The sequence below is a fragment of the Tinamus guttatus genome, unplaced genomic scaffold, assembly GCF_059628265.1.
Source record: "Tinamus guttatus ecotype Peru unplaced genomic scaffold, ASM5962826v1 Tinamus_guttatus_pri_ptg000211l, whole genome shotgun sequence".
NCBI lineage: Eukaryota > Metazoa > Chordata > Aves > Tinamiformes > Tinamidae > Tinamus > Tinamus guttatus.
In genome coordinates this window covers 1714634-1730223 of record NW_028288745.1, presented here as the reverse complement: position 1 = coordinate 1730223, position 15590 = coordinate 1714634, and positions in this window count along the sequence as shown.

Here is a 15590-nt window from a genome sequence, read left to right as displayed (position 1 = left end):
TTCAAATTGTATATTCTTTGTCTGTCTATTAAGAAATATGTTTACCTTTTTAGCTCTATAATATTACCAGTTTCTAATAAATGGTGTTTCCTAATTGGGCTGGAGTGTGCTTGATCTTTCCTGGCCTCATAGGCAGACAACTGACAAGTTTCTTTATTGTACTATGTGGTGTTTGAAAAGCTAGTTTGAAATTTTGGAAAAAACTTTGTTGACTCTTTTGTTATGCCACTAGGACACTATTTGGTTCAGAGTTCAATAGAAGATCACAAAATGTTCAATAGTTCAGGTTGTTTGGATAATATACTAAGATTTGCTTCAGTGTGTTCTGCATGGCAGAACTCTTATTCAGGACAAATGTTTGATGCTTCTTAATGCTTGTCTTGCTTTAATGTTAATCTTGTTTGTCAAAGGATCAATATAAAACCTGTTCAAGCTAATTGGCTTAGTTTACTCTGCATATGTAGCATGGTTTTCCAGCTAAAAGCATTTGCACTGACCCGCTTTGATTTATTTTGTGTTTTTCACATCAATCCTTTGAACATTGAAGATTATTGCCAACAAGGTAGGGAAGCTTTTCTCATCTCTGACTGCTGCAGATACTGTCTGTGATGAGCAAGATTAGAAGTTTCCTTTCACATAACAGGCGAGATAAATTGTGTTTTGATTCCTGACTAAATGAACAGCCTATTCGGTTCTGTTTCAGAGAAGAATGCTTTTAACGGGGAGCTTGCCAACTTGCCATATTGGGAAGGCTGAGCTGTGAATATTAGAGAGCATGTGAGATTGTAGTTACTATTCTCCTGAAGTGATTGGCAATTTTCAAGCAGCATGTAGTGCTGGCATCTACTTTTCTGCAACAGAAGTATAGCACTGTCCTTCCCCAAGATGTAACACCAGCTTCTTAAAGGCTCCTGCAAATATGAAAAAATCGGCTAATTACCATGAGTCAGGTGAGAAAATTTGCTCTAGATCTGAGCTAAATTTTCCTTTTGAGGTTGGGAAGCCACCTAAACTGCTACAAAAGATAGTACAGGAATTTAATATGCTAATACTTGTGAATTTGTGTGCTTTTTACCAGTGATGGGTCCCGATAGCCCTGGTACAACAGGTATAACCTTCCTTTGTAGGTAAGCCTGGGATGCTGCTTCACACCCAGGAAGGCCTGTGCTTCAGCACTGCTTTCCCAGATCTGCAGGTGTTTGCTCACTAAGGAAGAGATAGATGTGACTGCAAGTTTGGGTGATTAAGAAGGATAACGAGCTTCTGATGCATACATCATCAGCATTAGCTGTTTTTACAGTTAGGAAGCAGTTTTTGTTAATGGGTTAGGAAAACAGAGAGATAGTAGAGCCAGGTTATGCTGTGTGGGTGGAGGACTCCAGAGATCCCCGCATGTGTGACCTGCCCGCACAGCTGCCTGCCAAGATGGCAGGAGCCAAGAGCATCTCTGCTGTCACCCACCCCCTCGCTGGGGTGTCTGCACCGCTTAGCGCGGGCAGTGCACAGGTTTGGTGCTGCCGACCCAGAAAGCTCTGACTTTCATGCTTTTCCCATTTGCCAGTCCACCTGAGTTTGGTGAAGGATGGGCTGTTGTGCAACTTGGAGCCTGGTGCTGTGTAGGCCTTCTCCTCAGGGAAAATCTGAGCTGGAGCAGAAGCATTTTTCCTTAATTCTGTACTGTTTGCTGATGCTGCTATTCCTTGAAGTTCTTTTGTCTTAGACATCAAATACTGTTCACTGTTCCTGGGAGGAGTTTTTAGCTTATTGTTTCCCTCCGCTTCCCTCCCCCCACCTCTATCCTAGAGATAAAAGAGGAGACTTTTCAATTTTGTTTTTTCCCCCCAAGAATAGTTTCTAACACCCATTCCTTGCTGTGAGGTGTTCATGTGCCTGGAATCTAAAGCTGCTCTTTGTGCAGTCTGGCACGGAGAGGAGCAGTGTGATCTGAGGATACAGGAGTCTGAGGATGGGGATTCTCGTCTTGGTCCTGCCCCCAACTGAGGTGCAGCGTTGCTCTGCCCCTCTGTGCCTGCTCAGCTCTTAGGTCCTATGAGCCGAGCGCCTGTGCATCGCGTCCATCCCAAGCGACTCGTGGCTCTCCTCTGGAGGAAGGTCTCGTCCAACACGGCCTCGCGGCACTTGCGCGGCTCTCCCAGCAGATGCCCCTGCCGTGCCGGGGGAAGCTCCCCGCGCTGCGCGCTGTCCCGGACGTGCGGCAGGTTGCCTACGGTTGTGCACGTGGATGCGTTCCTACATCTCGTGTAGCTAGTGAGTTAACTAGAGAAAGATCTCAGCAGGGCCAGCACCCTTGGGGCATTCTGCCAGGTATATCAGTCTCTGCATCTAGCATTTTTATTGTGGTTCCTCTGTGTTCTGTGAGCAGGCAGCAGACAAAAGGATTCGGTGCAAGTGGCTCTCTTCAAGCTGTGGCTTTTTAGGAGGATGCTACTTCTGAATGATTTAGAGAAAATTTTTCAGGGTCACGAAGTATCCGGCCAGTGAGGCGGTTCATAGCCATGGGTGTCTGAGCACACCAAGGTGTAAGTGCTGAGATGGAGGGTTGACAAGTGGGGGTGAGGAGGGAATCGAAGTGAGCGACTGAAATCTGAGGCAGAAGGTCAGGGAAATTTCCCTGGCATTGCAGAAATCTCCCCAAGGGATTCCTATTGCTTGAGACACTATTTAAAGAGACACTATTTAAAAATAGAGTAAATCTGTTGCAGCACACATCACATACAATACCTTTCTCCTATAGCTTGCTTAGGGCTGAAATCGTCATGGGCTTAGAGAGGAGACCCCTAATGGCTCTCCCTTACTAGGCAGTAGGATAGTGTTTCTCATCAGGAGGATCTTGGTTTTTATTTCCATTTTCTGCTAGATTTTGAACAACTAAAATGTCTGAGCTGCACAAACCAGAGTCTAAAAGCTGCATATCAGCAAAGGTAAAGGCTAAATAAGCATCCTAGGCTTAAAGAGCCTGGAGTCTTATGCTCATAACCAGAGCAGTTTCTCATGAGGAAGCTTCAAGGCATAACTTGGTATCTCAGTGCTAATATGAAACAATTATGTGAATTGTCGTCAAGTAATTCATATGTTCAGCTCCCTAAATTTCCCATTGTGTTATAAGAAATAGGTCAAATATTATCTGAGATGCCAAATAGCAAAAGTTCTGGAAGTTTCCTAGTTTTCCTTTCATGTGGTTTATTGCATTTAAAGATACCAGGGCTAGAGTTTGCTGTGAGATGTGTGGTAAGGAGCCAATGCTGTAGGCATCTCTCTCTCCCCGGAAGCTGTGTAAGTACTTGAAACTTGTAATTACAGGCTTTTTGTTTAACTTGCAAGTATATCTTGAGTGTTTACACTTCATACACTATTAAGGGATTTATAATGCAACTGTTGAGTATGGGCCTTAATAATTGCCACACTCGAGAAAAATATCTTTCATAGGGCTCATGGGTCCTCACAGGTGAGGACTTTGCTCCAGTCAGCTTGGAAGTTGCTTTTCAGAACAAAGTTAGTTCTTAATGTTTTGTGTTCCCAAATAATTCAGCTTCAGTTTTGAACTTCTCAGTCTGAGGACTCGATGAAATTCTTGTACTTGATGGATTTTCTGCTGTTTGTTGAAAGGGCATGGGCCTCTCTCAGCATCCTTAGAGCTCAAATTTGCAAAACAATTTTTATTTTAAATGAATTTATTGATCTGCTGGAGAATATTTTTTATTTTTTTAAGGACTGCATGTTTCAGCTATTTTTCATAGAGAGCCAGCATCACTTTCTGATGTGTCAGCATCTAATTATAGAAGCATAGTTCAGCCTCAGTTATCTTCTATTAGAGTTCAGATCAGTAGTAAATATTTCATTAAATGACTTTAAATGGACAAAGCTAGGAAATTTGCAGTGTTCAAGGTTAAACTCTGACCTCATCTCATGTTGTTCAACATCAGTTGGCAACTGTATCTCAGTACACAGGCCAAGGCTTTAGCTCTTAGTTAATAAAAAAAGGTTCAAAGTGCAGTGAAGATCTCGAGATGCAAAAGGATTTGGGGTGTTTTGAGTAAAACTTGTTTTTCCTATACAGTGCTGTATGTAATTTAATATCACTTTATTTGCAAAGTGCTCATTTTAAGAAACAGAAAAAAAACAAACATGTCAGAGACATACAGCTGAAAGACTGAAGCAGCCCTTCAGCTGTATCTGTGTTCATATGGATATTTTCATATTTGTCTTTAGACAGCTTATCTCCTGTTAATTTATAACGGCTTATTTCCTGAGAATGTCTCTGTTTATCTTCTTTAGTTATAAAGTCAATTTTGATATACGGTATTTTAAAACAATTGCTAGGGATCTTTAATGCTTGAAATAAATCTTTTTTAAAGCTGAAGATGTTCAGAACCTTCTGTGTCCTCCAGTAACCACAGGGCTAACAAAAGGACTTAACCTAAAGCAACTGGAACTCCTGCCGATGAGCGTCTGCCCCGTGTGCTCCTGTGGGCCGATCCCATGGGCTTTCCATGGATCTGTTCCTTCTGAGCAGCACTATCCAGAGCGAGTCCCTGGGGAGAGCCTGCGTGCTGTCCGCCTGCGGCTCGCTTCTGTGCGAGTATTCCCTCGGATTGGTTAACGTGTTTGTAGTCATTGAGGACCCATGGGTGCTCAGCTCACACCTGCCCCTTGGCCTGGCCACTCAGGGCCCTTCACAGCCCCCTCCTCCTTCCTTGCTTAGTGCTGCGGCAACCGCTACCTCTGCAATTCACAGAGCTTTTGCCCATTAGTGTTGCCCAGCTGCGGATAAAATAGGGGATTTCTTTGGTTTGTTTGTTTCTGTTTGCAATCAGTGAGTTTCCGTTTTCTCATTTGTAGGGTTAAAATCCATAGTGGTGGAATAAACAAGGGCTGATTTGCAGCCCCCTTTGCAGCTGAGCCTTACTAGATACCGCATGTTATCAGTGGACTGTAGGGTGCGAAAAAACTTGCTGGGAAATTTCTCAAATCTTTAAAAACAATGAGGAGTTTGAACAAAGTGTTTCCCTAAGGACAGGATTAAGGAGCCTGTGGATTGGGTGGGATAAAAATACACACAGCAGTAGTGTGTGTTCATACCCTGTGTAGAATAGGCCCTGCTCAGGAACGAGGATCTGAGAAAAGCAGTGTGATGTGTTTGCGGGGGAGTAGATTAGTTGCATCTGGTCCTGGTTTTCAGCTGCATTCTGTAAAGGAAAGGCCACCATAAGAGCTCACACCATGTCATGAAATCGATCTCCTTCATTGCTCATGATACCTCATGTTATTCAGCCGAAGTAACTTGCAAAATGTTAACTTTGAGACTCCCTATTTGTTCTTGGAGCTTCTGTGAGCTCAGGGTGGGTATAAAAGATGAATTCCCACAAAGAACTTGGGATAATTTGGCTACACAGAACTGACAGCTGAGAGAGAGACATGTGAGATGTGCTGCAGGAAAATGGCCAAATTTTGAACAAAATTGGGGTTTCGGCATAGAATTAACACAAAGACAGTTCTGTTAGTCTAAGTTTGGGAAACAAAGAAATTAATTTTATCAAGTAATCTGTATTTTGAGATTTGCTACAGTTTGTGTCTTTTTTTTTTTTTTTACTATCCCAAAATGAAAGAATAAAAAACTGCTCAAATCTGCAAATGTTTAGGAAATAAATAACAAAACGCTGTCATATGTTACAGATGACACCCTAAGCTACTCTGCTCTGTTTATATTTGGAGATGTTGCCTAATTGCATTAATATTCAGTGAGCTTGCAGTGGATCACAAAGGATGTTAACCTCTGGTGTGCTCCTGCTAGCAATGCACCTGGGACCTCCAAATAATCTATGCCTAGGGGCTTGCAGAGGTAGAAGCTAAAATGTGAATAAAAATGTGAGCTTGGTGTAATAGGAACTGTTTTCAAAATTGGATGGCAAGTTGTCAGTAGTGGTGACCAATATTGTGCTTTTGATCTAAAAAACAAATCTGCAGATTACTGAATAGCATCACTTTTAAAATGAAGGAGTTTGAGCTCCTGCTTTATATAGCAGCTGCCTTTAACCCTAAATGAAGCATAGGGGGCCTGAAGGCTGTCTTTTAAGAGCCTACCTGCTGTCAGTCTGCATAGCCTTCAAGTTTTAATACAATGAATGAAGTCTTTAAACTGACAGAAAATATGAAGAAAAAAAAAATGCCAAGAATCCCTCACAAGGGATTTACGAGAAACCTGTAAGAATGACATTGCTACGTTCCTTCTTGGAAAGGACCGCTGTGAAGGTCAAGCAGGGATAGGCTCATCTCTGAACTGAGGCTTCTGAGGAGGGCTTCCTTAGAGCGTGTTTGCTACATTCCTCCCCCAGGTAATACATGGGGTTTTTTATATTTAAATAGTTACTTCTGTCTTTATATTGTAGCTTCTATTCAGAGCCTGAGGGCTCTGGTGAAATTTTTTGCTGATGAGAACTAAAATGATGCTAAATAATAGTGCCGTGAAAATAACGAAACACTGAACTGTCAGACCACTTCCCACCTATCCTGAGCCATTCGTTTTCCAGTGGAGCTTGTATTAGAGGACATCATAGAATTACGTTATGTAGCAGACGGGCATTTTGCTGGACAGAGAAGTTGAGTAACTCGTGTGGAGTCACGAGCCAAGTCAGAGACAGCCAGGAATAGCCCCGTGGCTGCTGACACCCGGCTCTGCGCGGGAGCCACGGGACCAGCCTTCCTCCTGCCGCAGCGAGATGACTCCATGCAGCCCAGCTTGGCAGAGAGGGGCTGGGGAGTTTCTTCTGAGAAACTTTTATTCTGAGAAACTTTTCCTCTTTCCTTGTCTTTGAGACAGGCATTTCTTCCATGTTGAGCACTTCCCAGTTTTCAGTAGTCATCTGTGGAGCAGCCTCTCTGTTCCCCCGCTCTCCCGCCACGCTGCACTGGTGATAACAGCAGCACCAGCCCCACGTAAGCAGGGAAACAGCAGCCAATTCTGAGCAGAGGCTGCTCAGGTATCAGCCACTCGATGAGAATCTGTGATTATGTCAACCTAAATTATTTATGGAGGGAAAACTTTTCTTTGTGTTGTCATCTTGGAGTGAGATAGCAATGCTGAAAAGAGGTGGCATTTGCTATCTGTTGATAGTATGCTTTTCTTGCAGAAAGGCAGAACCATAGATTTAAAATCACTACATAATCCCAATGTTGCAGGACTGAGCAAAGGCCCTAAGCAGCTCGTAGGTCCTGTTGCTTTAGGTGTTGTGCTAACAGTAAATAACTCAAGGTAGAGCAAGGACAAATGAAGAGGAAAGCTGGAGAAACTGAAACAGAAAATGTCTGTGGAATTGAAAAAATAGTGAGCCTGAAAAAATGCTGAGCACAACCTGAGTGGAGATTTGGCACGTGCAGCAGCTGGTGAGGATCAGAGGCTTTGGGGTTTCTCAGTGTGTTGCTGCGCTCTGCTCAGCACTGGTAGTTTTGGGCCAGGAGTCCACGTTGTTTTTTTCAGACATCTCTGGGTCTTTTCAGGCCAGGATTTTCAGGGTTTTAGATGCCCTAGCCTCACTGAAAAGATTTGTTGGGCAGAATTAGTTTCTGCAGCCTCTCAGTTCTCCACCCTTTCAGCACTGGTTTTCAGTGCCCTAATGCAACCTCACCCTAGGGCCGTGTTCACGCACGTTCCCCTCCGGCAGCCTTCCTCCAGTTAACGTTGCTCCAGTTAAACGTGGGGCAGCTATTTTGGGAGGTTTTTTCCTAAGGGCTGGCTGTGCTGATGTTAAACCTCTTAGTGTGGCACAGCTGGGAATGGCAATTTGTTCTTGTAACAGATTGACCAAGGATCAGCTGGAGCATTAAAAGCTTAGGACCCAATTAATTTCTAGCAAGCTGTTCTGTAATAAACTTAACATGTTTATGTGGATTTTCTTGTACATGTGTGACAGTAGCTTGAAGAAAGTGTCCTGCAGTCTAGCCTAATGCCTCACCAAGCTGGGGGACAGTGAACTTGGGTGGGGAATTCTTGACTAAACTTCATGCTGTTTTTCTTGTAGCTGCAGCCTCCATACGGAGAGGCTCTCGCACGCGCCCACCCTGCTGCACAGTAAGTGGTTCAGTGCAGGTCGCTGGAGGTGGGACACCAGCAGCAGCAGCTCTGTGACTCGTCCCTTCCATGTGTCACCCTCCTTCCTGGCTGCCCGTTCCACTCCTCAGCTACAGCAAACAGGACTTGTGCAGGGCTTAGGCACTGCACAGCTCATTCCTTCTGCATCCTCTGCTGCTGCTGCAGGTGCTGGTGACCCTGCTTGGGCGTGACAAACAGGGTAGGTGCCACCTCTCTTGAGGAAAAAGTGCCAGTTTTGGATCAATTCTAATCAAGTGTTGAATGTTAAATTTTAAATCATGTAGGCAAGAAAATGAACATGTGTTTTAGCCCCCAGACTGAGAGTATTCTTCTCTGGACCATGAACAACACGAGTGGGACTCTCACTGTTTGTCTTCTGCCCTTGGGAGCTGTTGCAGTGTCAGCAAGGACCTTGAGAGCAATAGGTTAAGGGTCTTCTCCAGCAAAGTTGAGAAGATGCTTTAGCAATTTAGCAAACATGGGTCTTTAAAAACACTGGAAATTGCCCTTGCAAGATCCTAAATTCTTAGTCCTTTAAATAATGTCTCTGCTTTTCCATTAACTGTTGAAAAAACTTTTAATAACTGGTTTTACTTAATGTTTTTGTGTTTGCACGGCTGTTTTGTAAGCAATTATTCACTCTGTTCAGGTTTGCTGTTGCCCCATTTTGCATCTAAAACATCTTGGCAAGGAGCACAGAGTGATTTTCCTCTCTTTCCCTGGAGGCTTTGGGGAAGCTTTTGCATGAGCTGTGCCTGCCCTTCACCATATGTTTAAAAAATAAAAAGCAATTTCCCCTGCTGCCAGGCAGCTGGTGAGTAATGTGCATCTCCGCCTCGGAGAGGGTTTGCAGCCCCTGCTGTGCTCCTTGCTCATAATCTCAAGCCCGGGAGGGGGCCAATAGCCCGACACTGCCTTGGATGCTGAAAAGGCAGGAAATCTAATGGACTGAGCTCTAAAGTCAATAAAAGACTCTGTTTTGCCCTTGCTAGTTTTGGCTTGAGATAAAAGGACCTCAAGGATGATGCATTTCATTGGTAGGACTCGTACACTAGCACTTCAGATTTGTTGTATTTTACATCAACACCATGCGTCCACTTGTACCCTTGGCAGTAAATGCTTGGGCTTTATCTGAAGCTGAAGGGGTTTGATCCTGTCCAGTGTTATAAGCAGACTGCACTTAACGTTAACTTGCACTGTTGTTGGCAGTCAGGCAGAAACCTTGAACTCACGCTAGAGCTCACTAAGTGTAATGCAAGAAGAAAGATACCATGGTGGGTATATTATTTTAACGCAAAAAGTGTTTTGTCCTCATGGTGTTTTTAGAAGGGAAAATAAATGTTGTTTCTAGAAAAATATGCCAGTCCAGCACATAAAATATAAAATTTATGTTCAAATGCTTCTTGTCTGGTGGTGTGTAAGTATGTGAAAGCCAGGCTTGCTAATAGCACTGTTTAAATGTCAAGCATCCTTAGCACTAGCCACTGCTATGAGCCTTCCACCTAAGTGTGAAATTTGACCTTTCATGTTTCCTGTTTAGTGGTAGGAGGTATTTACTGTATATAAATTTTGCAAGAATAATGTACCGTATTTGGTGTTAGGTACATTTTGCTACATTTTCCAAAGACTGTAAAAGGTCTTGTAAGTAAAAATCAGCCTGGGCTCAGCAGCAATTCTTTTCCCAACCTATTTTAGCCCCCATGGCTCTTCCCTCCTGACTGAGGTGTTGTGGCACTTTCTGCTATGCTCGGCCTCTCGAGGACTATTGACTATTATTCTTTTTCTCCTAAAACCACTGTACATTTACCACCACCTGGTACACTACAGTGATTAGAAAAGGAAGAACCAAGCTAAGCTTGCCACATAGGCAGGGAAGTGAGAAAAAGATGTCGGAAAATGTTGCATGATGCATCATCTGTGATGCCAAGCACCAGGAATCATATCAAAATAGAAATACATGCTGATATACATAAGAATTGCAAAATATTTGCAAGTATCAACAAGAGACTTAATTGCACTTAAGTTCAGGGCATTCCCAGTCTTTTCTTACAAGCGCAAGTGGTTTAGGCACACAGGTGCTGCTCAGGCTGCACCTGGCCTCTTGGCAGTGCTGTGTGGACAGCTGCTTGGGGGAAAAGGAAGGGAAGGGAAGTGCCTTGGGAAGTTATTTCAGTTGCTGTCTCATCTTTCTGGGCTGTCTCCTGCAGCCCTTGGTGCCGGCGCCGTGAGGCAGAGCTGCGCGGTGGCCTTGCACCCCAGCCTCAGATTGCCCCTCTGTGTCTCATCTCCCTGGTGTCCAAATGTCAGGTCTCTCCTGGGCTTCTTGTGAGGCTGCTGGCAGGGGCTGGTTCCTCCCAGGGGTCCAGGGCAGCGAGGGGCAGCAGGGCTTTGCGGAGTGGCAGTGGGCTGGACTGCACTTGGTGCCTGTCCCAGTTGTGTGGGGAGGTTCTCATGGATGTGAAGCGAGCGGCAGGCCTGGAAGTCACCACTGACTTGCAGGTGCTTTGAGTGCTGGTGGGAATGACTCACCAAGGTGCAGAGCGGCTGCACAGAGCGAGGTCCCAAGCTATTAATAGTGCTGTGGTTTTGCAGGGCCAGGAATGCAGCAGCGCTTGGTTTGTTCTTGTGTGCTAAGGTGCTAGTGAAAATTTAGTCTTGAAAGTTTTAATTTCTCACTAGCCAGTGTGCACCTCTGCTCTGAGCACCAGACTGCTGGGATAGAGCCCAGGGAAAGGGACACGTGGATCTGTATCGTTGGTCTCCTCTTAATTGTTAATGTTTTGTGCAGTCCCTTGTATCTTCCATGTGCTTAAGAGTTGCTAACTAGTGGATCCTCACAACATGTCTGTGAGTTGGAAGGTAAATAAATATTAACGTTCCCACTTTAGATGAGGGCGACGCAAAGGAAAAGTTGTGTGGTGTTAAGGTAGGCAGGAGGAGAAGCATTTGCAATGCCTTCAGGAGGCTCTTGGCAAGTTTCTGTGTTGACAAAGCCTACAAACAGCAATGCCAGTGCAGCCTAAATGCTGAAAGGGCTATGACATCCGTTCCCCTTATTCAAAAAAAAAAAAAAAAAAAAAAAAAAAAAAGGGGGGGGGGAGGGCGGGGGAGGAGTGAAGGAGAGGAAGGAAACAAAACAAAACTACTGCAATCTCTCAAGATCCGCAAGTGACTCTCAACACTGGCACATACTTATCTTTCTGTATATATAGAGTGCAGCAGAGCTTCTTGTGCTTGCTCTAGCAAGTGTTTTGTGCCTTGGCTTTCAGTGCTGCTGCAGCAGGTTTGGGCTAGAGATCAGAGACAGGCGAGCGGGTTGACCTGGGCTGCAGCTTGTGCCTTGGGAGAGCCGTCCCCGTGCGTGAGGGGCACAGCCAGGGGCACTTGGCCCCATTGATCCCTGCAGCCCAGTCTCCCTTGCGCCCTTTGCTCCACTGGTGTCCAATCTTGTCCCCCCTCCCTGTTCCTGAGCGCGGTTGTGTCTTTGGAGCTCCTTCTAGGACAGTTACTGCCTTAGTTCTGCTGAGGTTGGATGTCTGAGCGCGATGCCCGCGCTGGCCGTGCTGGCTGTGATGACTGAGCTGGGTGTAGGACGGGCCGGAGCTGCGGCGCAGAGCGGCTCCGGCAGCGTGCGCCTTGTCGCGGCATTTTACCTATTTCACACCTCCTGGTTGCCTGTCACAGCTGGCTGCTCTGCTTGAAAATGGGTTATGGAGATTGGAGCTATAAATGATTCCAGAAGGGCAAGCAGGAGCTGCTGCACTTCAAAAATGTTTGTATTTCATAGGAGAAATAACTTTGAAAACACTGGAAAACACTCTTTTGACACTCTCCCAAATAATCTAAAAACTATGCTTTTGTTTTGAAATTCATCTGCATAAAAATATATGAAGAGATTGGACAATATTTTAAACTTTTACTCTAAATGATATTTTGAAAATATTTTTTCTGCTGTGTGTAACAACACTTTGCACCAGAGTACTTGGGACCTTAGCGTCAGTCCCAACTGGTTTGTAGCTCGGCCACTAGCCTGGAAAGGTTGTTTCTACACCTCTGCTTCTAGTCCCATCTTCTGGGCTGGTTTAGTATACTGAGGAAATGGTTTCTAAAAAACAATAAAAAATGTTCTCCTGATCTAACATCAGAAAATACTTTTCTGATTCAAATACATATTTATGTTCTATACTTAGCAATTCTGCCAGCTTGGTATTGGAGCACGAGGGAAGCAGCCTCGGTGCTGCTGGAGCTGCACTTGTCACCTCTCCTGAGGACAGGTGCTGTCAGCAGCAGCCGCAGAAATCTGGGGCTCAACAGACTGCCTTATTCTCAGCTTTATAAAATGCATAAGTTATTTATGAGCTGCTTTGGTGGTTTTTCCGAGGCGCAGAGTGACGGCTGCTGCCTGGCCATGGTGAGGGCATGGCCCTCTGAGCGAAAGGTGCCAGCGTCACGGGCCCAGTTATCCCTGCGGGTCTGCGGCTTTACCTGGTTACTGGGACGTTTGGAGTAAACACAGAAGGGGAGACACCCCGCTCACAGGCTTCCTGCCCAGGCCCGTGCGGAAAGGGCCTCCTCCGAATGCTCCGCATACAGATCATTTTCGACCTTTGATCATCTGTCATTTTGCTGTAGGAGAGCATGCCATCATTTGCCACTGCCTGAAATAGCCCCAAAGGAAGTCAGGGCTTAATCTTAACCTCCAACACATTGAGCCCCGCACTTCCTATCCAGCTCAACTGCGAGCTATCTGGTTTCCTACACCTCAGGGCTGCTAAGTTTAGCCGCTCCAAGCGGGCTGTTAAGCAGGAGGGAAGCGGTGCTCGCCATGGATAACGCGCTCCCGCGCAGCGCTGGCCTCGCACCGCCTCACTTGTTGCACGGGGCTCTCTGGGTGAAAATGCTGAAGCTGAAGTTATCTTCAACTCTTCTCTTGCACCCTGGGCTCACATGTCTGCATTTCTGATGCTGTGCCTTCGTGGGCTCCTCTACAAGGAAAATTAATACTTGCGTGCTTAGGCATAATAATTTAGCAGTTATGAAGGTCATGTGGTTAAGCCATTGCTGAATTCAAAGTACAAGTGTTATACATGAATTAATGTTTTATCAAGTCCAATGCAGTCTCTCAGGCCTTTCATCTTGGATAGCAGACAAATTAGCAGGAGTATATAGAGTTCCATGCAGGGGTGTAGATTGCTTCACTAGAAATGTTATTTATTGTACAAAGTGGCTACATGAAATGTCTGTAATAAAACTGACCTGTTTTTCTTTGAGAGTATTTCTGTATCCATTGACTTCAGGTAAAAGGATGTTTATCACAAAGAAATGACCAGCTTTTTGGAGATAGTCTCACAGGTTTGTGGTTTGAAGGCTGCAGATGCGTTTTATGGGATGTCTTCTGGACAGCTTGATACTTATGAGCTCAAATACTTAATTTTCTTTTTTTCTACAGTTGTTAGCAGAATTATGCCAGTTTCCATATAACCAGGAATTCCTGGGGTAGGGGTCGTAGCTGCTGCCTCCCCAGTTGTTGGGCTTAGCCAGGCTGTAGCGGCTGCTTTGGGGGAGGATCTGGGAGTCCTGTGCTCCTGCTGTGCACAGAGCTGTTCCTCCAAAAATGGAGGGCTCTTCATACCAGAATTTGGTTTGACCCTGTTTTTCAAAGTAAAATCTTAGTAATATTAAGATCTCTGTGAAACCTACAGGACTAGGAAAACTTTCAGCTAATTCTATTGAGCGCTGGTCAAGCACCTTCTTTGTTAACAAATTTCTAGCATTTCAAATGGAAGCTAAAAGGATGGAATGAAAAAAAATCCTTCTGATGAGAGATATATGCCACATCTGGAAGCAGACAGAGGAACTCTACCCAGGTAGGTTTAGCTGTATGTGCGAATAATTATCTGAGTTATTCTGATAGCTGTGTTCTTCCGCCTCTGCTCAACCTTCGCTGTATTGATTTTCAGCAGCCTAAGTTTGGCTCTGGGTTTGATATTGGGAGCCATTTCCCCTAGCAGCAGAGTGAAGAAAAAACTACGTTTACATAAAAGAATCCAGACTAACCTGAGATGCTGTAGACTTCTGCAGACTGGTGACATATGAAAAGGCTGACAAGAAAATAGCTTTTAGCTTTATCAGACTTAAAACAGCGTAGGAAATGCTAATTCACTATTTTCTAATATATGGGATATCTCATTTGTCTTTCCTTGACATACAATAAGTTTATGCACCCCTCCTTTTATCAGTTTTAAAATAAGTTAATTCTTAAGCTTAAACATTGCCATTTTTATTTTCATTAGAGACAAATTGGGCATGGTGTCTGCTTGCTGAAAAATAAATAAATATTAAATTTGTGAGGAAAAGAACAAGACCGTGATCTAGCTCCATGTTTCCCCTTACATAACTGTTGCTGCAGAGCATCGCCTCCCAGGACGAGGGTGCACAGCAAAGGAAGGCACAGGGCTTGACTGAAGCCTGTAACCAAATTCTCATTATTCTGAGCATTATGGCTGTATTAACCCTGCTCATAAAACAGCTAAAAATGAGAAGGTAAAAATACCTAGGTCAGACATGGCTCAGAAAACTACTGCAATGAATCTTTGGCCAGTCAGGACTGGCTAATAACAAACTTGGAGCTCCTGAGCCGAAGGGGATGGATGTGATGAGGCAGCTCCCAGGAAACTGAATAATTCTGGTGAGTAGTAGCTGAAGTTGCTGTGATAATGAATAGGGAGTGGAACTATATTTATCACTGATTCTCATTGCTGTTAACCTGCCCTCTTTACTCCAGCTGGTGCGTACAGAGTCATCTCATGACTGTTCTTTGCATTAAAATCCATGCTCAGCCAGGTAGGGATGCACACAGTTCCCAGGTGAAGGAGCAGCATTTCCATTGTGCTCCCTAACGCGGGCAGACCCCGAGACCCTCTTGTCCTCCCTGCCTGACTCCTGCCAGTTCGCAATAGCGCCTGACTTTAACAGGCAGTCTTGTCATTTTATCCGTGTGGCGCTTAATGGATCCAGGAATACATGCCACCACTCTCTGGGAAATAAGATTGTCAGGAAAAACGTAAATCAGTCCATTTGTGTGTCATGCATTAAGCAAGTGGTGCTGACAGTAGGAAACGTGCAGCACTTGACGTGTGTGTTTGTTAACTGTCTGCATATAGCAAACTTAGACAAGAAGTGTGGTCAGCGCTTTATAGTGCTGACAGGATCCTGACCAACAGTTGTCGGGAACTCAGAAGAGAATAAATGAATATAAAAAGAGTATGATTAGCTTTTTTATGCGGAGGCACGTGTACATTAGTGAAGATTTTGTAAAAAAAAAAAAAAAAAATACTATACTAGGCTTATGTATTATTTAAGCCACTCTTTGAGGTGTAAATAACTCTTAAGCTGTTTTAACAATACAATATTTTTTTAGGATGATAATCAGACTTTGAAGGCATGTATCAGGACAGAGGAGCTACCTCCTGGAAAATTGCTG